This window comes from Notamacropus eugenii, chromosome 2 (genome assembly GCF_028372415.1).
Source record: "Notamacropus eugenii isolate mMacEug1 chromosome 2, mMacEug1.pri_v2, whole genome shotgun sequence".
NCBI lineage: Eukaryota > Metazoa > Chordata > Mammalia > Diprotodontia > Macropodidae > Notamacropus > Notamacropus eugenii.
The window spans coordinates 344,948,316-344,972,593 of NC_092873.1; the positions used below are offsets into that span (position 1 = coordinate 344,948,316).

The 24,278-nt window shown below is 38.4% G+C and overlaps 1 protein-coding gene across 2 annotated transcripts in view; it reads right to left on the bottom strand.

The window, feature by feature from the left end:
• TANC2 (tetratricopeptide repeat, ankyrin repeat and coiled-coil containing 2) overlaps positions 1-7,799 on the bottom strand; it is a 551,137-nt gene extending 543,338 nt beyond the window's left edge. Inside the window, exon 1 of one of the 2 annotated variants that reach the window (XM_072645876.1) lies at positions 7,514-7,799. The gene's annotated coding sequence lies outside the window, so the exon portion shown is untranslated. The remainder of the gene's footprint in view (positions 1-7,513) is intronic. The other variant, XM_072645869.1, reaches the window with a different exon arrangement.
• Between the last annotated feature and the right edge of the window lie 16,479 nt (positions 7,800-24,278).

Below are 24,278 nucleotides of genomic sequence, written 5' to 3' on the forward strand. Positions count from 1 at the left end.
CACTCCTCACACAATTGACTTTATAATGTTTCTTCATGAGTTAAATAGTTCTCCCAGAAAAGTATTCTTTCTCCTTATTCCAAGACACCAAAAGAAAGTCTTCTCCACGGTTTCTTTCAAATCTTTCTCCATTAACTATCTTCTGTTTCTCCAGAATCTTGCCTCATAGAATGGTATTTAAAACTTACTCTCTAAGATACCCTGCCTCTTACAAACTAAGTTTCTACAGTCTCTGTAGGAAAGACAAACAAAGGTAGGATAACATTTTGTTTTTGTTTGGGTTAGTTTGCTCTGTTTTGTTTTTTGCTTTTTCTGGGGCTAAAAGGAAGAAATGTAGGCTTTTTTCTTTTTAATACAACCAACTTCAATCTAATTACAATCTAAAGGAACTTCATTCTATGAGAACTCGTTAATTCAATTATTTCTGCAAATACTTCTTCTACAGGTGCTAAACTACTCAAGTTATCACTTACTGCAATCCCAAGACAATTTACACAGAATTAAAAAAGGTTCAAGATGTCACCACTATAGGTATTGCCTCCCCTGACAAAAAGTCTTCTCCACAATTGATTAGTACTTGAGACAGTCTAGAAGTTCATTACTCTTAAATCAACAATGTGATAAGCCATTCAAAACTTAGGTAGGCTAGTAATCAGACAAAAGACATACAGTCCATCCTCAAATCATAAACCAAGCCTTTCAAGATCTATTAGTGCTTAGGCTGTTGAGATAGCCTTTAAGAAACTAGCATCACCCACACACAGAGTGTGACTTTGATAAAAGTATTCTATGACTTTCCAAAATTAATATTTAAGATCCTATTTTCTACCTCATGTTTTTTACTGCATTGAATCTTATACATGGCACATAATCAAGCATACTATACTGAAAAGGGCGGGGAAAGAAGCTATTATTGTATCAGGAAAACATAGCTCTGTCTTTATGATCCTCCTGTAACCTATTTCTTTCCTATAATATTTCAAGTTTGTAAGGGATATGTAGTATCAAAACACATATATGTTGCTGACTCTTGCAACTTTCATTTGTAATTTCTTGAAATCTATTTGCATTTACTACTAGAGATGCTGTTCAAATAAATTGTCAGACATACAAGAAGGCTTATATTGATTTTTATAATGGAACTATAGTACTTAATAACTATAGGCAGAATAAATGATATGGCAGTTGAACCACAATTCATTCTAAGAAAAAAATACTAAAAAATCAAACAAATTTCCAAAATGATTCACAAAGAATTCAATCATTGCCCCAAATAAAGAGTGCAATAAAGTATTTTTTTAAACAGAGCAAACATGATAGTTTATTTTGACTTGTTTTCAGTGGGATGGGGATTTGAAGCAGACCAGAGGTCTCTATCATATAAATCTCTTAGCATCACCATCTTTATAAACTAAATTAACAAAAATAACTAGTCATCAAAATAACAAGATAGATTAAGTTAAAACAAACAGATGAGTATCCTCAAGGTAAAAAAAAGGGGGAGGGGGGTCCATAAGACTGAGAGGGAAAAGAATTTGAGTTATTACTTAGCCTTTTGCTACAAACAGCTTTTTTTCAAGCAACTGAAATCAAATTTGGATATTCTGCATAAGCAAAAGTACTCTAATCAATCTCAAAAATATCTATAAATATAAGGTAGGTATAAGGAGATAATTTCCAAATCTAAGGTATAGAACCTAGGGATGTTCAAGAAAAAAATATATATATATGTATATAGACATATACATATGTGTATATATTTCATCATTTTTACTCTATTTTAAGAGAAAGAAGGCCAGTGTTCAATGTATTAGTTATCAGCCTGTGTTTGTAGTAAGCTACCTCACTGCCAACCACTCTCCCATTGAACTGACCAGTAAATGCAACTATTTCCAGGATCTATTTCTGCCTCAATCTAAGTGTCTCTACATCAGTACTGCCATGGAACGCTATGGGATTTCAAATTTATTAATGGAATACATATATACTGTCTCAGTAGAATCTGGGAATACCAAAAAAAAACATAAAGAAAAGGAGATTCAGAAATGTCCTCAAGTAAAATAAAGAAAATTACACGTTATTTCATACCCAAGAATTTTTTTGCTTAGTATTTTATGCATATATAATTTAATACTTAGAGGAACAAATAACAAAAAGCAATTGTCATGAAACCCCTACTCATAACATATTTTTTAAAAAAATCTATCTCCCTGGAGCAGAGTTTGGGAAGAAATGTAACACTGTCATACATAATGGGCATTGGAGAGGAGTCAGAGAACAGAAAAAGTAACCCACAAATAAAAGAGTATGCTTTGTTATTTTTGTGTTTCCTTTTTGCTGTTTTGAGTCTGTTAGGGTTTGGGGTGTTTTGTTTTTTGAGGGGGTAAGGGAAGAAGAGAAAGAAAAGTAGATTGGTTGCCCTGGAGTTAGTAAACATTTATAATAACAGAGCAGCTAGGTGGTGCAAGTGAATGAGCACTGGAACTGGAGCCAGTAAAATCTGCATTCAAATGTGACCTCAGACAAGTACTAGCTGTGTGACCCTGGGCAGGTCACGTCACCATTTGCCTCAGTTTCCTCACTTGTAAAATAAGTTGGAGAGGGGCACAGCAAACTACTCTGGTGTCTTTGCTAATAAAATTCCAAATACAGTCACAAAGAGTCAGACATGACTGAAATGACTGAATAACAACAAATTTGTAATAAAATGAATTAAAATTCTTAAGTTTCACCTCACATTCATCAGATTAACAAAGATGCCAAGCCAAAAATGGTAACTGGTGCAGAAATTAAAGACAGGCCCACTAATGTACTGTTGGTAAAACTACTCTGGAAAACAACACAAAATGCTATTTTTTTTAAAAAGTCACTAAACTGTACATACCCTTAGACCTGTGATTCTACTTTTGAATATATATCCCAAGTCAAGGACAGAGGAAAAGATATATGTACAAAAATGTTCCTGGTAGCACTTTTTGTGGTAGTAAAGAATTTGAAACAAAATAGGTATCAATCAAGTGTGGTACAGCTATCCAAATTTTGGCACAGAAATGCAATAAAGTCATACGAAACAACAAAATAAGAATAATGTAGAGAAATTTGGGGAAACTTGTATGAATGGATGCAGAGAGAGGTAAACAGCACAAAGAAAACAATTTATCCAATAACTACAAAACTGAAAGTATCGTGAAAGTAAAGTATTTACTGAAGATAAAACTGTTACTGTAACTGAAGCAATGGCCAATCTTGACTTCAGAGAACTGGCAGAGCATCATGATGAAAGTGATGAAATACAGGTCGGGAATACAGCATGTGTTGTAATTATCTTTTGTTTTACTTACTGTTTTTATACATGAAATGGGGGAGGAGGTGTCACCAGGAAGTGAAAGTGATATAAGAAAGCATTAATAAAAATTTTTTTAAATACAGTTTTAGAGTAGAAAAGCCACATCTTGAACTAGATAAAAAAAAACCATATAAGGCATTATAAACTGAAGAGCGTACAGTTCCTAAAAACACTGAATTTACTAAACTTTCTGAGTTATCTAAATACAAGCCAAGGCTAAGCTTTTAGACATCAACTAATAGCTATTGAATTCACATATTAACTTATGAACACAAATGTATAAAAAAGGTGATAATTAACAAAGCATATTTATTAAGCTCCTTCTTCATTTCACTGTTCCAAACAATGGAAATAAAAAGACAAAAGTGAAATTGCCCCTAGTGTCAAGGATCTTACATGCTACAGGGGGAGACAGCATGTACATATGTAGGTATACAGCATACAAAATAAACAAAAATTAAGTGGTTTGAGCCAGGAGGAGGAGCAGATGAGGGAATGTCAGAGAACACTTCTCATACAAAGTGGTGTCTCCACTCTGTCTTTCAGGAAACCAAGATTCTAAAAGGAGGAGGTAAGAAGGGAATGTATTCCAGGAATGAAAGATTATCAGTATAGAGGCAAAAAGAGAAGGAAATAAGAGTGTTATGTAGGAGGAATAGAAAAAAATGCCATTTGCCAAAATGACAGAATATATGATGGGGAAACTGTGTAATAATGCTAAAAAGATAAGGTGAAGTCAGATTGCAAATGACTTTATATTCCAAAAAGTGTAGCTAAATTTGATCACAGAGATAACAGAGAGCCACTAGAGCTGACAGAGTAGAAAGTAAAAGATGATTCCATGTTAATTAGGGAAAAGGACTTTTGGCATTATGTGTGTGTGTGTGTGTGTGTGTGTGTGTGTGTGTGTGTGTGTGTTTAATGAAATGAGGTCTCAACTGTATCTTGGAGGACAGACATTTGGAAAAGGGGTTTATCAAAAGTGTGTAACAATCTCAGAAGACTTGGTAGCAAGACACGAGATTTGCCTAGCAAGAGTAGTCAGCACCCACAATACCGTTTAAACAGATACCAAAAGACTAGTATAAAACCTTTCATTTAAAATTAGTAATTTGCATGTGCAGAAAAAAAAATATCAAAGACTAAATTCTCCAAAGCTTTCCTAGAGACATTTAGTACTTAACTGAAACTGGTCTTTGTCAGTAAGTAGATCTTGAGACAAATCATTAAAGATTACTTTAAAAATAACATACTAAAACTTCAAATTTCATCTACTTCTTTTATATTTAACAAAAATGATCACTGAAAAGAGATGCTGTCTCCCCACCACCCACCTCAAAAAAAAGTGCTCATAAGCACTGAAAAAGACTGAAAAGTGTCATTTTAAACTAAACAGATCCACCTAAGGTGATTTGAAGAATCAATCAATAAAGAAATATTTATTAATACCTACTATATATCAGAATATAAAGACAAAAATGATACAGCTCCTGCCTTTAAGGAGATTACATTCTATCAGAAGATTTAGAGTTAAAGAGAGCTTTGGAAAACATCTAAACTAGCCCCTTCATTTTGAGAATGATGACACTAAAGTTGAGTGATTTGCCCAAGGTCACACAGGGAGTAGCAGGAAAAAGTTGATCCAAACTGGATGTTCTTGCAACCACAACTTTGAGTTCTAAATTGCCCCTGAAAAAGTACTGCCATAAAAAAAAAATCTTTGCCCTAGCATTACTGTTTTCCCTCAATTCTTAATCCCAGAGATAAATGACCGTAACATACACCTGAAATAAACTTCCACATATAAATTTTCCTATGTAATTATGTATTTTTGTCTTTACTTTGTGCAGTATAATGTTTAAGTAAGTCTTACTATGCTTTTCTACCCTATAACTGATATGTGGATTATTGTTGATAATCCATAATTATAATTTAAGTGCTATACTGGAACACAATGTAAAGTTTTGCAATCAACTAAAATTTGATACTTTTTAGAAACTAAAAACAAAGGCATCCTATTTATATCAGACTAAGTCCACTTTAACAAAATCCTGAAACTATAGTGTTTTCTCTCGAAAGGTATTAATATGCATACCCACTAAGGAAGGAAAGTAGTAGAAATTAGTGGTTCCAAAGTAGTGCAAACCATCTACTTATTCCCCTACCACAGGAATCCATTCCACTCCACTGGGGGGCAGTAATAACAAGGGAAGAACGGGGCAATGAGGTACCTTTTTCTAAGGACAGCCAGTGGGTGGCAGCATTTTAGGCTACAGTCAAATAAAACATCAACTCAATTCTTATTCTCATCTGGCCTGCATCCTCAATTATCTATTCCCAGAAGGACTCCAAAGTGAGGGTGGCACCCCCTAAAATTCACTTGCCAGTGCAAAAATAATCCCCCAGGAAAATCCAGTTTGATTCTGAAGCCAGCTGACCCTTACTGGTGTCTGCACAGAATCTATATCTGAGTTATCCAAGCAAAATAGTAGGAATTTTCAACTTATCTAGCACAATCCTATTAAGAACACCATTAATGGAAATTATTATATTTCTATAAAAATTTCAGTTACATCAAACTATATACCATTTCATTGATTTGGTGTCATAGCATGACATCATCATGAATGCATGTCTTATGTTCACAAAGTATGTGCATAAGATATGCAGCTCATTGAGCTATTTTTTATTACTTCTAAAAGAAATTTCAGATATGCTTTAGCAAATAGTTCTCTGGAAATACAGAGAGATTTCATGAATTGCTGCATGTTTTCTAGCAAGGAAAGTAATTTTAAATACAGATTTCAGCTTGATATTCTGTTTGCAGCCACACTTCCAAAGATGATCCTTCACCTGTGATATGTTGCAAGAAGAGCTTCACAACTCATATCTATGTGTTTTTGTTCTTTATCCTACATTTACTGTATCCAGTTTTGCCTTTGTACTTCATCCTTGCCCCCAAATCAGAAGCTAAACATCAATGCTGCACTACTAAATAACAAACCTTACCTTTAACTAACAGCTTTCGGCTGCTATACCAAAAAGAAAAGCACATTCTGAACATGTATTCTTTTTCCTTTCACCATATTGCCTCATTTTCCTTATTCCAGATATTTTCACCTGTGCAAAAAAAAGGGGGGGGGAGGGGGAACCTAGATATTTCCCTTTTCCCTTAGTGTGATCTCAAGTGAAGAGACCTGAAAAGCTCCCTTTTTACTTGGAGATGAGCAAGAAGGAAGGAAAAAGACATCAAAGATCAAAAATAAATCTTCTTCCTAACAGCAATGTTTTATATAAACCATCATACACTGTCCACACCTGGAACAGAAGAAAACATATACAGACGTGTGGGAGCTTCACACTCTGAAGGAAAAAGGGGCCAAGGTATTTAGGAAGCCCATATCTTTTTCCCATGTCAAATCCACCATAGATTTTGGATGTTTTATTTCCGTCTCCTTTCACGTGTGCATTTTTTTTCCAAAAGAAATCTCACTTCCAATCCTGCCTCCTCTAGACTCCACAAGAAATATAGCACAATCTCTACCAAGCAGTCTTTCCCTCTCTTGCTAGTTTTTTATTCTATTTCTTTTCCCAAAGGAATCACCATCACTCTCCACAGCAGTTCGGTGAAGCATTTCACGCCCCACCGGCCAAAGCCCCATCCTGTGCCTTAACCTGGACCTGGCACCTTTCACAAATAATTTTCACAGATCGTTTCAGCTGTATTTCCGCGGCACCTTTTGTAGCTCGTTTTAGCCAGCACATCCTCTGCCACGTTTAGCAGGGGAGGCTTCTTCGCATCAATTCTTGGGTGCACCACCCTAAGCTGGAGTGAGGACTCGCTCTTCTGGTACCAAATTCCATGACACTACCGCCGCTGCGGGGGACCCTGAAGCCACTAGCACTGCCCTCCTCCCTCTCCCTCCCACGAGGCCCGGTCAGTGTGTGCCTGCCACCTGAGGTGCCCCCATTTCGCGCCGAGCGGGCACCCAGAATCTCTCCGTGGTCCATCCCCACCCCCCTTCCAGCCCTGTGCTCCCCATCCCAGATTCATGGGAGGGGGAGGATGGAGGCGTGGGGGGGGGGGGAAGAGGATGAACCTTCCCGAGTCACAGGAACGAGGAACACTTCCCTCGCTTCCTTCCTCCCTCGCCCTTTTTCTCTTACCTGCTGCTCAGACGGGTGGCCTCGCTGCAAGCCGGCGTCAACGCCCACCCCCCAGTCCCAGTCCCGGCGATCCGGGGCGGCGGGGGGCTGGGGGGGTCTTCTGGGCGGGCAGAGGCGACGAGCCTGTTTCCCCGACGCCGGCGGGCGCCTCCCGGAGCCTCGGACTCCCCTCCCTCGGCGGCCCGGGTCTTCTTCGTTCGGAGCCGCGCGGGGCCTCCCCCACGGGCCAAGTCCAACCCGCTCTAATCTTATTCCTGTCACCGGAGCCGCGGGCGGCGGACACGGCGGCGGCAGAGGCGCCGCCTCCTGCTTCTCCTCCTCCTCCTCCTCCTCAGCCTCCGCCTCGCTCCTGGGGATGAGGAGGGTCTCGGTCTCTCTCGTGCACTCGCGCTCGCGCCCGGGGATAAGGAGGGTCCCGCGCTCGCGCCCGTGGATGAGGAGGGTCCCCGCGCTCGCGCTCCTCTCCTCGCGCCCGCAGCCGCCCAGTTCCCCCTTCCAGAGCTGGGGGTGGGGGTGGGGGGTGGGGGGAGAATGGGGCGGGGCCGCTTCGGAGGAGGTGAAGAGGCGGGAGGCGGGGGGTGGGAGGGAGCGAAAGGAGGAGGTGAGACGGTCACCTCAGCCTCCCAATTCTTTTTTCCGTCGGCTGGGGCCCCAGCAGCGGGCGAGGCGTGTGCGCGGTGCGGGGCCCGGCCGCTCCAGCCCGGGGTTGGGCTCCCCTAGCGGCACCCACCGAAGCGCTGGGGGCGTAGGACCCCTAGGACGGGGTGGGGTAGGGTGGGGCGGGGAGGGAAGCAAACCCCGCTGCTCCCGGGCCCTCCTACCGGGATCTGGAGGAGGCGGAGCGAACCAGGAAAGGAGAGCGCGTGCGTGGGGGCGCGTGCGCCCCCGCCCCGCAGTGTCCTATACTGTAAGAGGAGGGGCAGGGAAGGGAGGGGGAGATGGGGCTCGGCCACCCTGCTAGCCCAAGCCTTATTCTTTCGGGCTCTGAACATCCTAGGATCATAAATTTAGACCCACAAGATTCCATCTATTCCTACAGTCTTCGTTTTACCGATGGGAAAACTGAAGCTTCCAAAGGTTGAGTGACTTGCCCAAGGTCATACAGGCAGTACGTAAGGCTTGAGCTGTCCTTGCATCCCTGACCCGTACTAAATGTTTCTTGAATTGAAATGACAAAGATATATTGGAACCCAGGTCCCACGACTCCAAATACATTACACTATGTTCTACCTAACTCTCTAGTTGAGATATCAGCCAACTGAGAAAGAAGGGAACCTCATGGGACCTTATTGAGAGGTGAATGACACCTCTTTGGCAAAAGATGAAATAATTATGTGAAGGGCGTTGCATACCTAGAAATGTTCTGCGAATGCTAGCAATTATATTATTACTGGATGAGCGATAGAAAGACCCCCCCCCCCCCCCCAAGTATTTCTTTCCTGGAATGATATCTGCAGTCAGGGGCTCCCACATTAGGAGCTGGCTTTCTATTTTTGCTGTTTCAAGTACCCAAGTCTTTACCTCCCACACAGGGCACCCTCCCCAAACCCTCCACAGTACAGTATTCCAATGTCCCAGTCCCAGCAGTCTTCTTACTTAAGGGTCCTCTCTGAGATATTTCCACAGAATCAACTTAAGTTTTTAACGTGTTACTGGCAGATCTCTGCATAATGCAGCAGTGCTGTCCTTGCCTGGAATTCTTAACCATAACTGTAATTTAGGGTGTCCACAGGTTTCTGTGGATAGATAATGGTAGGGAGATCCCAAGGTTTCCTCTATCAGTCTGATCAACAATAGAAATTTTTTCCCTGCAGAACTACCAGTTCTGGAAAATGAAATGGCAGACAAAACAATTCATCTTGTTGAAGTTTACCTCTATCCTTAGCCAGGCCTGATCAGGCACTAGTGGAACAAAATGAGACACTCAGTCCATCTAATGTTTAACAAAAGCAAATTTACTTAACAGTAGCATGGGGAAAAGATTTAAAAATATTCAGCAAGGAGGCAGCTTTGATTTGGACTCTAGTCCCCCTCTTCTGTCTGCATCTGCCATGTCGGTGCACATCAGAAGCATGTGTTAAACTCCCAACCCCCCCACCCCCAACTCATGTGCTGGGCTTCTGTACTTACATGACCAAGAAGCTTTGTCAATTTGTCTCCTGGACCAACTAAGATTCAAGGATGACTGACTTCATGGGGGAAACTAACCTAGCACTGGGAAAGACCTTAGTAAATGTTGCTCCTTTGGCATTTGCCTCTGTCTACATTGACTGTATAAAAATAGATTATTACCCTAAACAGTTCTTTAGTATCATTCCCACAGCAAAAATATCTGTTTAAGGTAGTTGGAGGAAAAAATCCACAGATAACAGAAAGAAGACAAAACTACTCAATTCCTATTTTTCAACTCTTTCTCTGCCAAAATGAACTTCAGACTATAAAGTAGAAAACAAAAATTGGGAACTCAACAAAACCTAAGGTAAACTGGAAGATGGTGATTACCCTCATTTAGTAAAAATCACTCTGCTTTGATGAACAGGATACATGCAGACATGATTGTTGAGCAGCTTTTATTGATCTTAGAAAAAGTATGGATAAAAAGGAAGCATATAGATTGGGTGACAGTATGCTTAAATTGATTTGACAACTGGACCTAGAATAGTAATCCATGTATCGATATCAGCCTGGAGGGAGATCTCTAGTACAGTGGCCTCTTTTATCAGTTATGCATCCCTTTCAGTCAAAAAAAAAGTGCACATGTATTAATTTATTTGTTTATTTATTTGTAAGGTGTATTGCCCATATAAGATGTGTATGTCTACATGGGATGATTTTAAATGTATAAACAGGCAACTGAAGGGGAGTCATGGATAGATATCTCAGGGATCTTGTTCACCTTTGTCCAAGGGAGTTGATGATTCCTATCCTTAAGATAATAGGAGAGTCATAAGTCTTACTATCCTGTTCTCAACTGAGAAAGAAAAAAGTAACAGATCAGGATTATGTCTGCTCCCTCTCTATATATTACTGGTTTAGGGGCATGATTCTTAGGTTTGAAAGCTGATATCTTTCCTGGTTGCTGTTCCCTAATAAGGGAGGATATCCCACGCTTATTTATACCCACTGGTTTCCTTCCAAATACTAGTTACACAGAAAACCAACACAAATAGTGAATAGCTAGGAAACCCATTTATCCAAGCAAATAATGAATAGAAATCAGAGAAGCTATACAAATTAGACTATACTAGAAAATACATGAGAAGAAATGACTCTTTTAGATGGGAGTGGGATGAGATCTCATTTCAACCAAGAGACAATCCCCAGTCTTACCCAAAAGGAAATTCCCTCGTCTCTAGGGAGGCAAACTGGAAATCAAGTGACACGTTGAGGAGCCCACTTTGCCTCTCTGCCTTCCAAAATCTGTCTTCAGAGGAGGTACCCAAAATAATCTGGAACTACATGTATCTTCTCCTGAAGCAGAAATGAAGACTATCTCCTCTCCAAAACACTGCCACCAACTCCATCCCTCATGCAGGGTTGCACCTCTACTCTCCCTATGCTGAATCATATTCCTCAGGCAGCATGCAGCATAGGGCTGCTCCTTCCCCACCCAGTTGTGTTGGGAGTCAGGTTACATATGTATTAATTGTGCATGCTTTCTGTTGTTGTTCAGTCAACTAGCTTTTATTAAGTGTTAACTGTGCTAGGCACTGTGATATACAAAGAAAGGCAAGAAACAGTTCATGCTGTCAAGCAACTCACAGTCTAATGGGAGACACAACATAGAAAGCAATATGAACAAACAAGATACGTATGAGAGTTCAGATATTTTGATACTTTGTTTTATGGGCTGCCATTACTGAAAATATAAATAAATATATGTGTATGTATGTGTGTATTATATTGTATATATGTTGTATATATATATATGTGTGTGTGCATACACACATACATATATATACAAAGGTTTTTGTTGAAATTCAACTAGTAAATTTCCATCTTCCCTAATGTTAATCAGTTCTTCTTATAAGCTAATAGATAGTATTGCAATTTTGCATTTTTAATAAATAGGTCCCAAAGTCATAGAAGTCTCTAGAAGATTTTTTAATGGGTTAGAAAATTGTGTTTCTAATTTAAGTATGTATTATGAGAATTTTTGTAAGTGACACACTTCCATCATTTTCAGTAACAAAAGCTTAGTTTTTAAATGTCTTGCTAATCATGATGGCTTCATACTATCATTAGCCAATAACTCAGCACACAATATGTACTTAGACTAAGGTTTATCATTGCCAATAATGAATATAAACCCATGATTCAAATAATCTTCTTGATTATTTGGAATTTGGGGGGGAGGAGCTGATTTCTTGTTGGATTTCATTAAATCATCATTGTTTTTACCTTATAATGTGGCTAATGAAGAACTTATACCAGGAGTAAGCAAAATGTCAGCTCTGCCATTTTAATGGGTTTCTTTGCTTATACTTCCATTGTTAATATTACTTTTAATCCCTCGTTTCCCCCAAAGAACTTTTTAAGACATGTGCCCATTTGTGAGGGCTAGTTTAGTTAAGATTAGATAAAATGATCTATTAATCCACTTAGACACATGGAACTGTGATAAATGTCAATATACTGAATGAGTGAGGCTACTACTGTGAACCTCTCCATGCTGTAGAATTCCTCCTCTTTCCTTCAGATACATCATGTTCTGCATATGACAAGTGACCATTTGACAAATGAACTAAATGAGCCAGTGCTAGGACACCAATGTCAATCTGTATATCAAGTATTCTTAGTCAATAAGCAATTATTTATTAAGCACCTATTCAGTGCCAAGCCAAGCACTACGTAAAGCACTAGGGATATTAAAAGAAGGTGGGAAGAGGAAGTAAAGTTTAAATTCTTTCTTATTTTCTTGGATTTTGTGTATGTGTGTCTGTGTGTGTGTATGTGTGTCTGTGTGTGTGTATGTATGTCTGTGTGTGTGTATGTGTGTCTGTGTGTGTGTATGTGTGTCTGTGTGTGTGTACGTGTGTGAAAAAGTCTTAGTATTTTCTTCCTGCCTTCCTATTTCACATTTCCCTGAGTTGCAAATGTCCCACTTTGGAGATCACTACCTGAATGGAATGTTTTACAGGACTCTGTTCTTGATCTTATTCTCTCCAATATGTTTATCCGATAACTGGGAAGCATAGATATGATGCTTATGAAATTTGCAGATGACACAAAGCTGATGAGAGGGATAGCTAACATGTTGGATAATAAAATCAGGATCCAAAAATATACCAACAGACTAGAATGATAGGCCAAATCTAATTAGGTGAAATTTAATACGATAAATAGAATATCCTACATGTAGGTTCAAAAAAAAATCAACTACATGGGTACCTAGTCAATGGATCAACCAATAAACTAACATCTAATCAATGTTTACTACATGCCAGAGTGCAGGAAGGACTAATAAGACCACAGCTCATGTGAAAAAGACTTAGAAGTTTTAGTGGACTTACAAATTCAATGAGTCATGCAATATAGCAAGCAAGAAAGGTAATGCAATTTTAAGCTGATTTAGCAAGTCAAGTATAGAACAAAGCAGATGATAGTGTGGTTAGACCACATCTGAGCTTCCTATTTTATCATAGGCTCTTTTACATCTTCTTCCTTCTTTCTTCCTTTAGTCTCTAGTGAAGGCATAGCACAGATTTACACAGCTTGGCAGTAGGTTTGGGCTGCACATAGGTTAGACGAGAAACCGTCTGACAATGGTTGGTTGCTGCAGGTCATGTGACAAACAGGAGAGTGTGCAGTGGCAATCTTACATTTTTCATGGGCAGCCTGAAATCCTTTGGTGGCAGGCCTGGCATAGCTTTTATGTGGCAATGTGAAGGAAGCATGGAGCCTGCAATCAAGAAGACCTGAGATCAAATCCAATCTCAATCACTTACTAGCTGTGTAACCCTGGGTCAGTCTCTTAATATCTGTTTGTCTCAGTTTCCTCATTTTTAAAATGCAGGTAATAGCACCTCTCAGGATTGTCATGAGGATCAAATGAGATAATTTTTGAAAAGCACTTAGTATAGTACCTGAAACATATTAGATATTCAATAAATACCTATTTCCTTCTTCTTTCCTTCCTTTTCCTCACTGAGCCCAAACCCTGTACTTGTTACCCTGACCCCATCTCTTATGATCTTTTCCAGGAGGTTGGTCCTTCAGTCATATTCTTTCCTCTAAACCTCAGTCTCTCCCTGTCTACTCTGTCAAAAAGGTTCAAACATGACATTACTCATCCTAAAAAAAAAACCAAAACTTATTGGATACTACCATCCCTTAAAGGCATTGTCCTATGAGATATCTCTCTTTCACAACCAAACTCCTAAAAAAAATCATCTATCTTAATTACCTCTACTATCTTTCCTGATTTCTCAGCCCTTTGCAATCTGGCTTCCAATTTCACTATTCAACTGAAATTGTTCTTTCTTCATTGTCCAAACCAATGGTCTTTTCACAGTCCCAATGATTCTTAACTATTTTTAGTGTTTGACACTCTTGACCACTTCCTCTTCTTGGAAACTCTATCATCCTTCAGTTTTATTGACACTGTTTTCTCCTACTTCTCCTTCTGTCTTACATGTCTTTGGAGACTCATTTACTGGCTGAACAATCATCCATGTCCTGATCCCAGTCCATGAGTGTCTCTTAAGGCTTTACTCTGGGCTTTTTTCTCTTTCAGCCCATCTTTGTCATTTCCTCAGATCCCATGAGTTCAATTACCCCTATGAATATGATTCTTAGATCTAAATAACCAGAACTAAACTCTCTCCTATATTACCAACTTCCTGTTGGATATCTCCAGTTGGATTTCCATAGGCAAATCAAATTCAACTTGACCAAATCAGAATATATTTTTTATCCTCCAAACTTCCTTATTTTTATTCAGGGTACCACCATCTCTCCAGTCACTCAGGTTCACAATCTCAGTCATTCTTGAGTCTTCCTTCTCTTTCACCTCCCATATCTGATCAGTTGCTATCTCTTACCCTTTTAGTTTCCACAACACTTCTCATATCTGGCCCTTTCTCTCCACTCAGCCAATCATACCATGGTTAATATGGACTTAATACTTGCCTAGACTATTTCAGTAGCCTAATAATTGGATTCCCAACTTTAAGTCTCTAATTTGCCAATCATTCATCAACACAGCTGCTAAAATCATTTTCTTAAAGTAGAAATCTAATCATGTCACTCTTCTGGATAAGAACATTCAATGGATCACTGCTATTAAATACAAACTCCTCAATCTGGCATTTAGAGTCCTTTACTATTTAACTCTGGCTCCTTCTTTTGGAATTATTATACATTACTACTTTATAATTATTCTAAAGTTGAATGACTGTTCTAGATGGTAATAAATTCTCTATTACAGAACCTAGGTGTCCACTTCTTAGGGCTAGTGTAGAAGGAAACCTTAAATAGAAGCTATTAGACGCCATAGTGAATCAAGAAGACTGTGTAACCCTAGGCAAGTCACTTAATCTCTGTCAGCTTCAATTTCCTTGTCTGCATGTTTCCTCATAGTAAATGGGATCAATTAAAATAATATATTTAAACAACTTTGCAAACCTTAAATGTTAGTTCTAATAACCAGCATACAAACATACAGATATTCCTCTAGAGCCTTCCCTCTGGAGTTTATTTCAATCTTGCCCTGAACTATGATGTCATGAACTCTGACTATATTATTGGTTACACCTAACCCTTACCCATTTGTCCTCACAAATCTACTAGTTACAAAGTGAGGTGCCCTTCACCCAAAGGACCATACCCTAGTTCTGTAGGTGCTGGCCAGTCCATCTTAGTTCATCCTAGTTACTCCCATAAAATACCAGGGAACATTAACATATACATACAAAACAAGTCTCTAATAACTGGTAAATAGAGTGCCAACCCTGCAGTTAAGAGGACCTGAGTTCAAATCTGTTCTCAGACACTTACTAGCTATGTGACCCTGGGCAGGTCCCTTAGCCCTGTTTACCTCAGTTTCCTCATCTGTAAAATGATCTGGAGAAGGAAATGGCAAACCACTCTAGTATCTTTGCCCAGAAAACCCCAAATGGGGTCATGAAGAGTTGGACACAACTGAAAATGACTAAATAAGAAAAATATAATGCTTTAAAGTTTGTAAAACACTTTGCATAGATCATCTTACTTTCTCCTCTCAAAAACCTTGGGAGGTAGGAGCTATTATTATCCTCATTTTACAGATGAAGAAAATGAGACAAACAGGTTAAGTGAACTTACCCAGAGTCATACAACCAGTAAGTGTCTAAGCTGGATTTGAATGCAGGTCATCCTGCCTCTAGCTCCAGCTACGCTAGTTCTCAAAAACAGGATTTATACCTGGCAAACGATCTCAGAGATCATCGAGTCCAAACCCTTCACAATGTCACATGAAGAAATTAAGACCCAGAGAAGATGACTGACTTGTCCAAAGTCAAACAGGTAATTAAAATAATATGTATTATGTATGTATATATAATTTATACAAAATACTATATGAATGTGAGTTATCTATAATGTGTGTGTGTGTGTGTGTGTGTGTGTGTGTGTGTGTGTGTGTGTGTGTATCTTTAAGGCTCACCAGATACTTCCCTCTCAATAACACTATGAAAGTGCTCTGGTGAGTAAAACAAACGTTTCTCCCTTTTCCTTCCATGCCCCTTCCCTTTGATGACATTGCGTCTTTTCCCCTCCTATCCAGTGGCTTTGCTTCTTTCTCAGTCAGCCACGTGCTTCTGTAGAAGAAAGACTTCAACAACACCCCCTTCCTTTCCATTTTCTGGGAAATAATAATGATAACTAATATTTAAACAGTGTTTTAAAGTTTCCAAAGCGCCCAAGTTTAAAGGGCCTCACAACAGTTAGGGCCTATAGGTATTATGAGCACTGTACTGTTTCCAAATGAGGAAATTGAAGCTTTCGGAGGCCAAGTGACTTGTCCACAGTAATAGAATTAAGAAGTATTAGAGACAGAATCTGAACCCAAGATTTTTGACTCAAGTCCAGCACTCTTTATTATGCCACGTTGTCATGCCCTCTAACGTAAAAACCAATGCTTTTCCACACTGCATTCTGCCTCAAACTCATTCCTCCTCTGTGTTCTTGAACACAGGGATCCTGTACTTATATTGATTCAGCTTGTAAGCACATTAACATGAGGATGGCTATATTTGGCTAGGTGAGAAGTAGGAAAGAGGAAAGCAAATTAACGTTCATGACAAGGTGGTCCTATGCACATGGTGGCAGAGGAATGTGATTACTGAGAGGAAATGAAGAGGTGAAGGACTATGTATTCTTTGCAAGAGAGTGTTGCTGATTTTGTGTGAGTGAACATGGCATGGCAGACAGAGTATTAGACTTGGAATTAGGACGATCAGGATCCACGTTCTTACTGTTGAGACTTATTGGCTATATGACCATGAGCAAGATACTGAGGCTCAGTTTCCATATCTGTCAAATGGAGATGATAATACCTCTAGTTCTTGCCTCATATTTTTGTTATATTGTTCAAATGAGAGAATGTATACAAACACTTTGCAAACTTTAAAATATTACCTAAATTTTGATTATTATCATGTCTGCTATGATTGTACTTGTTTTGGCAGCTAGGTGGATCAGTGGCTAGAGCACTGGATTAAGAGTCGGGAAAAACAGCTACAGTGGCAACAAGCATTTATATAGCAATTTGAGGTTTAAAAAGCACTTTACAAATATCTCATTTTTATCCTCAAAACAACTCTGAGAGGTAGGTGTTATTATTATCTCCATATGACAGATGAGGAAACTGAGGTAGACAGAGGTTAAGTGATTTGCCCAGGGTCACACAGCTAGTCAGTGTCTGAGGCAGGATTTGAACTTAAGTCTTCCTGACTGCAGGTTCAATGCTCCTTCAGCTTTGCCACCTGTTTTTCTTCTGCCATGAGGATGATGTCTTGATTTGTACGTGAATTGGATTTAAGCGAAGAGGGCTATGCACAGTCATCAGCCTCACTATCTCCTCCAGATTCACAGAGTCCAGTGGCAAGACAAAAGTCAACCTAGTTTCCTCTTCCAAGAGGAAGTGCTGAGTTCAAGTTCTGCTGTACTTAATAGTTAGCTATATAACTTTGGGTAAATCATTTAATCTGTGAAAGCCTTGGTTTTCTTCTCTATAAAGTGGAAATAATAATAGCACCTACTTCACAGAGTTATTGTGAGGATAAAATGAGAGATAGCATATGTAAAGCCCTTCACAATCCTTAGAGGTCACTACAAATGCTAACTATTATTGTTGTTATTGACAACTATTGTTGTCTAAATAATTGAAAATACTTGTTTGTAAAGGTTGCTCTGGTATAGAAGCAGGTGAGTAAGCAACATCATTGACAGGGGAGAGGTTCTAAGATCATTAAAGGATTTTTTTTGTCATTATAGACTCTATAATAATAACAGCTATTGTGCATATAGCACTTTGAGGTTTGCAGAACACCTTATATAAATCAATTGATTTGATCCTCACAACAACCTCTGTGAAATAGGTGCTACTGTTATTCCCATTTTACAGATGAGGGAACTGAGACTGAGAGAGGTTAGAAGACTTGCCCAGGGTTACAAAGTTAATAAGTGTCCAAATTAGGATTTGAACTCAGGTCTTCCTGATTTCCAGCCCCATGCTCTATCACACCACCTAGCTGCCTCAGAGATGGCACAAGTCACTTAGTCCAGTTCTCTCATATTGCAGATGAGGAAACTGAATCACAGAGAGAATTAACTTTTCCCAAGTCACAGATGCAAAAAAAATACTGTATTTCACCACTTAATCGTCACAGATTTTACACTAATTTTTTTTACAAAAAAAGCAGGGTATGACCATTATGTGAAGTTTTGAAAAACAATTTGTGCCCCTATTAATTAAAAATCATTTACAGCTGAACTATATTTGGTGCAAGATTAGAAGGCATGGAATATTCATGAATATACATTTAAATTGGGAAGATGCAAATCCTGTCTGTTCCTCTTGTGCCTATGGCTCTTCATTGGATTCAATGACAATACTGTTAGTACTGCAGTGCTCTAAACAAACCATGCAAGTCAGCTTTCAGAAATATACTGACAGTGTGCATACCCTGAGAATTGTAGGCTCTCTGCTTGCAATGCACGAGAGATAAATAAGTATCCACATGCTACGATCAATATGTTGCTGCTCTGTTTACCTTTTAAGTGGGGTGATGAACAGAATTATACCATGCTACAAGTATGCAATGAAAGGTTATAAATCAAATTTTGGACTGAAAAAAAGAAAAAGAGAAAAGTGCGACGATTATGTGATGAAATACAGTCTCAGAGGTAGAATTTAAGGCCTTATCCTTTGATTCCAAATCCAGTATGGTGTCTACTGGAGGGAACTGCCTGCTGAGGAGGTTATGAATTTGCCTGCCTAGGGTGAGGGTGCTAACCAGGCCTAGGAGTGATTAATTTGAATTGCAAAATGATTAAATGACAGAACCTTACGTAATTTAACCTGTTGATTTTTTAATTGTTGGTGTGAATGTACTGCAAGTTCCCCAATGATTAGAAAATATACTGTTGAAAGAAAAAGACATTCCCCAAATGCCAATATACAATGCATTTCAAAAGTAATTCACTTTGTAATTTTACCCATTTCAATCTGATGGCTGAAGTTTCTTCAAATAATAGCCTTGAAAACTTGAATCATCCTTGAATCAGCTGAAGGATCTGTCTGGGTGGTTGTTTGTGAAGGTTATTTCTATTGAATTGTGGAAGAAGAAAACACAGCATATTCCTCTCTCAAGGTTCTCTACCACCTGACCTCTCCAATCTCATCTCTTAATATTCCTCAGTACAGTTCCTTTTAAAGCAAAGTCAGCCTATTTACTGTCACTCTAACAAGTGGTTTACTATATTCAGCTCCTGTGCTTTTGTTCATACCTTACCATTTTCTCTCCAGTTATCCTGATGAATGTCACTGGGTCACTGGACCCAGATGGCACAGAGGAGAAAGTGAGGTTGGTGACCTTGCACAGCCCTCCCTCACTCAAAACAAAGTCAAGTCCAAGTCATGTCATCAGTTCTCTGATGTCACGGTCTTCTTCAAAAATGGAGGATGAACACAACAACAACCATTCTGTCTACCTGAAAAACTTCTTCCATCATTTCCTCCCTAACCCTCATTCCATTTTCAGCACTTCTTTCAAGACCCTACCTCAAAACTCACTACCATTCAGTAGTCCCTTTATTGATGTGTTGCTCTATATTTGTTCTCAAGTTGCTGAGCATGTATAGATTCTATTTCCCAACTCAGTAAGAGCAGAAAATGCTTTGAATTTGGAGTCAGAGGACTTGGATTTAAGTCCTGAGTCTGCTAATTGCTGACTAGGTAAGCTTAGGTAAGTCACTTCACCTCTCTTCTCATCTGTAAAATGAGGTGGTTAAATTAGTCAATCCAAGTCAGTAAGTATTGTTTAAGTGTCTGTGATATGTCAGGCACTATGCTAAATGCTGAGGATACAAAGACAAAAAGTAGTCTCTGCTTTCAAGAAATTCCCACTCTAATGGGGGAAGCAGCATATAAGTATCTACGTACAAACAAAATAAACACAGGAAAATAGGTAATAATCAACAGAGAGAAAATAGTGGTGTTTAAGGAAATTTGGAAAATTTTCTTGTAAAAGAAATTGTGAGATTTTAACTGAGACTTAAAAAGATAGAAAAATGGGAGGGAGCCAGGTTATGAAAAACTTTAAAAGTCAGAGGACCTCTGTGGTCCCTTCCCTCTCAAAAATCCACGATCTTATGACCAGATGAAATCAATATCTGTTTGGTGCCTACCAATACCACAGTGTTGTACACATATATAATAGAATAAATGCTCTCCTAAATCAGACTACTTCAATATTTTATTTCCAACAATGACTAAAGAAAGGTTTATAGGGAAGAATATGGTCAAACTTCAAAAGGTTTCAAAAGGTTATGGGGATAATGTATCCTACCCAATTTATTCTTATTAACCTACTATGAATTCTTCATCCAGTAACTTATCAGAAGTTTTCTCTGACTGGGAAACAGAATAGAATAATAGAAAGAAAACCAGACTAAAAATTGGAAAGATGGTTTTGAAAACCATCTCTGCCACTGGCTACTTATGTGAACCCTGGAAGTGGTGCTTTACTTCTCTTAGACTTTAGCTTCTTCATTTGTAAAATTAAGAGGTTGCTCTAAGATCTCTTCAAATTCTATGAATTGATATTATCTCCTTTTATCACCTCTTGGAATAAAAAATGGAGATAGCATGTGTGGTAGCACAGAAAGGTAACTGAATTTGTGTCAAAGTTTTCATTCTGCCTCTTAATAGATATGTAACCTTTGTCTCAGTCATTTCTGGTCCACCACATGTGCTGGCTAAGTACTAAAAGACTTGACACTTTGAAGCAACAAACTTTATACGGTCACTTGGTCCCTATGATAGCATAAAGGAGAGATAGCTGCATCAAAGAGAATTGGCCTCTCAGGAAGAGCCTCTCACTCAATAGACTTTAAAAGGAATGACTCTATCCTCTAGACTTGTCTGCGTTTTTCCTGCTTGATATGTCAGACTCCTTTAAGCCTCCCCCAGAAAGTGCTGGGGAAGAGCATCCTTTCCTTCCCAGGCAGAAATGTCAAACTGTTCACATATAACAACCAGCACACGGGCTGGCCCAGGTGAACTTAAGACTGAATCTTGAAGTTCTGCTTATTCTGCTTTCAAAAAATAAACAACAGCCATTTTGTGTGTGCTGACTACAAAAAACACAATGCAGTTTTCTTTCCATGAGATACATTTACATACATTACTAGCATCCCAGCTTCATGGGGTATATTTGGATATGTTACTTCTATATCTGTTACTTCTGTATATTTGGTTACGTTATTTCTTTGTAACTGTTGGTGTTGATATTGTTAGTAGAGGTGAGCTAATGGTGATCTTGAAATAAACATTCCTAGCCTTGGTGGCTAAATTTGACAGGTCAGGAGCTACTGAGTCCCTCCATAGGAGTTGTCTGATGAGAAGAGTTTCTGTATCATGGAAGATAATCACTAAGGAGGAGAAACTCAGCGCTTGGTCTGGCTTACCAGAGGACATCAACTTTGAGAAAGAATATACAAAGCAGAGTCAAAGGTGAAACACTAATTTTACAGAATCACAATATACTACATAATTTAATGTTTTTAAGTATCAAGCTCTTGAGAGGATATAATAGCAGTTCCAAGTTAATTGCTGTTGATTATTTAATTTTTTATCAAGAGTGAGTTTTTGCGTTGGATATTTCTTTTGTGTTAAAGAAATCAATACCTTTCTTATATCTGATTTACATAATATAAGTAAGTCCTCTTCTACTTCCCATTTTGGAGAAACCCTAAACATGAACCAAACATAGATTTTTGGCTCCTGAATAGGGGGTAAAGAACCAGAGAACTTGATGGGGTTTTGTTTGGTTGGTTTTTTAAAGATCCTAACCCATATGACATATAAAATGAGAATATTGGGCTAGATGATCTCTCTATGGGCTAGATGATGCCTTCCAACTCTAAATGCTATAATTCTCTGAATAAATACTATTAATTCATATGGTATGGAGAGGCTGAAATCACCAGACAAGGCTTTGTAAAGGAGATGGGTACTGAAGCTGGGGCTTTCCAACAATGATAGTTGGAGAAGAAAGAGAAGGGCATTCATGCAGACAAGGAGAACCATATACCTTTCTGTAAGTGAGATTGCATATTTTATGTGTAGGTATAGGGAATATGCCACCCTGCCTGGATTTGAGTTTTAAACGGGAGCAAGGGGGCAGAGAAAGTTAGAAAAGTAGGTTAGAGTCTGTAGTAGAAAATTTTTGAATGTGAGGTTAAGGAATACAACCTTGTATTTTGGCAATGGGGAACCATTGAAGGCTTGTCAAAGAGCAAGGCAAAAAGAAATTTGGAGTTGTAGACAAATTAGTCTGGCAACAATGAGCAGGATAAATAGAGTGTATGGGGAAAGAAACTGAAAGCAAGGAGACTGAATGGGAGCTACTGTGATAATCTATGAGTAAAAGAATAAGGACCTAGTTTAGGGTATATGGCTATCAGAGAGAATTAAAAAGATGGAATAAATAAAAAACATTTTGAAAAAGGAATTGACAGAACTTGGCAACTGATTTGATATGGACTGTAAGACGGAAAGAAAGCAAAATGAGTTCAAGTATTTTGAAAGGACTGTGAGGTCTTTCCAAAGGATAGAAATCTTTTCCTTTTAGCAAAAGAGGATTGAATGCCAGTATTCTTCATTTAATCATGGATAGGTAAGGCAGCAGTATCTAAATGGGAGGAAAAAAATGAGCCCAACATGATTTTGACTATAGTAAACAAAGACTTTTGGAAGTGCACTCAGATTAGAGAAGCTCCAGTTAGGGCATTTAGTCAAGAAAGGAATCAAATCTGTCCCCAGTGGAAAATATTTACTTTAATTTATTTGCAAGTGGATTATCATCCATTGGATGATAATTTCCATTTCATTGGAAAAGCTCCTTACAGGTTCTGACTTCTGATTCCTTGCTTCTATCTAGACTTGGTCAAGGCAAGAGATTTACATTTCCACTGCACCTACAATTAATGACCAAATAAAAACAAACAACGGAATGAGCTAAAGAGAGGAAATTACCAATCCACACGAATACATTAAGAAAGGGAAATATTTAAATTCAATCACGTTGGAAATATCTCCAAGTAGCTATAGATTATTTAAAAATATACAGAAGCCATTTTGAGTGTGCTGACTCAGAACACAATACAGTTCTCTTTTCATGGGATACATTTACGTACATTACTAGCATATCAGCCTCATAGGATCTACTTGCATATGTTACTACTGAAATTTTGCTTTACTTTTCTACTCTTAGAATTGGATAACTGTAACAATGAGTGAGTTACCAAATATTATCAACAGTCTACTGGTAGATTTCAGTTCTAGAGATACACAGGATTCTGAGCCTAAAAAATCAAATGGTTACATATTTTAAAATTTTATAGCAATCCTTTTTGTTGTAGCAAAGAACTGGAAACTATGGGGTTCCCAACAATTGGAGAATGACTGAAAAAATTATGGTATATGAATACAATATTATTATGCTGTGAGAAATGATGAAAGGGGTGGTTTTAAATAAATTTGGGAAGACTCATATGAACTGATGCTGACTAATTTATACAATGACAATAATATTATAAAGACAAATAACTGAAAGAATTTAAAACTGTCATCAATGACAAGACCAATCATGATTCCCAAGGACCAGTGATAAAGAACCCTCCTGACAGAGTGGTAATGGACTTGAGATGCAGAATGAGTCATACATTTTTGAGACTCAGCTAGTTGTTTTGTATGACTATATATATTTGTTGTTTGAGATAACACATGTAAAGCACTTTGCAAATTTTTAAGCACTAAATAAATATTAGTTATTATTACAATGGTTGTTTTCTTTTTCCCATTCATGAGGTAGGATAGCAATAATTTTGCAAAAAGTAAGAAAAGAAAAAAGTTTGTTGAAGCATTTTTTAATGCATACAAGAGTAGTGAAGAAAGATCAGAAGGAAACACAAAAGCAAGACAGCTTTGAAAGGTATATGTTGAATTTGTCCTAAGTGTTATCATGGGACTGATCAGTAAGGGACCAGTCCTGGGAGT